The 1,596-nt window shown below is 44.6% G+C and overlaps 1 non-coding gene across 1 annotated transcript; it reads left to right on the plus strand.

The window, feature by feature from the left end:
• The first annotated feature begins 1,523 nt into the window (after nt 1–1,523).
• On the plus strand, nt 1,524–1,596 carry trnaf-gaa (transfer RNA phenylalanine (anticodon GAA)). The gene has a single exon. It is a non-coding gene; the product is annotated as a tRNA-Phe (tRNA).

The following is a 1,596-nucleotide window of genomic DNA, read 5'->3' on the forward strand; positions in this document are numbered from 1 at the left end:
TTATTATTGAGAGACAGGCTCACTGTCTGTTCCTCAGGCTGGGACAGGAGATCACACACTGTATTATTATTATTGAGAGACGGGCTCACTGTCTGTTCCTCTGACTGGGGCAGGAAATGACACACTGTATAATTAGTATTGAGAGACAGGCTCAGTGTTCCCCAGGCTGAGACAGGAGATCACACACTGTATTATTATTATTGAGTATCTGGTTCACTGTTCCCCAGGCTGGGACAGGAAATCACACACTGTATTATTATTATTGAGAGACAGGCTCACTGTCTGTTCCTCAGGCTGGGGCAGGATATCACACACTGTATTATTAGTATTGAGAGACAGCCTCAGTGTTCCCCAGGCTTGGACAGGAGATCACACACTGTATTATTAGTATTGAGATACAGACTCACTGTCTGTTTCTCCTGCTGGGACTGGAGATCACACACTGTTCTATTATAACTGAGGGACATGCTCACTGTTTGTCCTTCAGACTGGGACAGGACATTCCATACTAGGTTATCATTATTGAGAGACAGGCTCGCTGTCTGTTCCTCAGGCTAGTACAGGAGATCACGCACTGTATTATTATTATTTAGATACAGGCTCACTGTGTGTTCCTCTGGCTGGGACAGTAGATCACACTGTATTATAATTATTGAGAGGCTGACTCACTGTTTCCCAGGCTGGGACAGGAGATCATACACTGTATGATTATTGAGAGACAGGCTCACTGTCTGTTCCTCTGGCTGGGGCAGGGAATCACACACTGTATTATTAGTATTATTAAGAGACAGGCTCGCTGTCTGCTCCTCAGGCTGGGACAGGATATCACACACTGTTGTAGTGTTCTCTCACGAGGCACCAGTTCTGTAGGGGTTTGGGCATTTACTGGGACAATTATTTTTGTGGCAGTAAATCACAAAATTGATTATTTTAATGGTCTTAGAATCCAACCATGCGACATAACTCAAACAACGCACACACAGGTACTAATACACGAGGATACATTTGTTAATATATAGAATATGCATGCAAACCTAACAGATCTTATCGTAAGGCTTAACAGAATACAAAAGATATAAATTCATTCAGTTACAAAGAGTTACACATATCAAGAGGACATAAGTATATCATTCATTTAGACCGTTTCGTAATTGAACTTGTTTACAACGTCTACATGAGATACTCAAAACAAGAACATAACCCTTAGGAATTAAATTGATATCAACTGGTTGGGAGCAGTAATGCAATAAGGTTGAATACTCACTGCCAGTGGGTCCCTTTTCTCACCGTTTCCGTAGTGCAGCGGTTATCACGTTTGCCTCACACGCGAAAAATCCCCGGTTCGAAACCGGACGGGAACAGCCTCTTTTTGTACGCTCCTTTACTTCACAGAGGTCTTGAGCGACCGGTCACATGTTCCTTTCCTTCTGAGTGACGTTCCTGCAACACTCTCCCGCTACTCTTGGTGCGCTCATGCCGCAACACAGGAAGGCTGGAGCAGGTGGCTGTGGGCTTTGCGCACTGCCGAAATAGCTCAGCTGGGAGAGCGTTAGACTGAAGCTCTGAAGGTCCCTGGTTTGATCCCGGGTTTCGGCA

Source organism: Lepisosteus oculatus, chromosome 14 (assembly GCF_040954835.1).
Source record: "Lepisosteus oculatus isolate fLepOcu1 chromosome 14, fLepOcu1.hap2, whole genome shotgun sequence".
NCBI classification, from domain to species: Eukaryota; Metazoa; Chordata; class Actinopteri; order Semionotiformes; family Lepisosteidae; genus Lepisosteus; species Lepisosteus oculatus.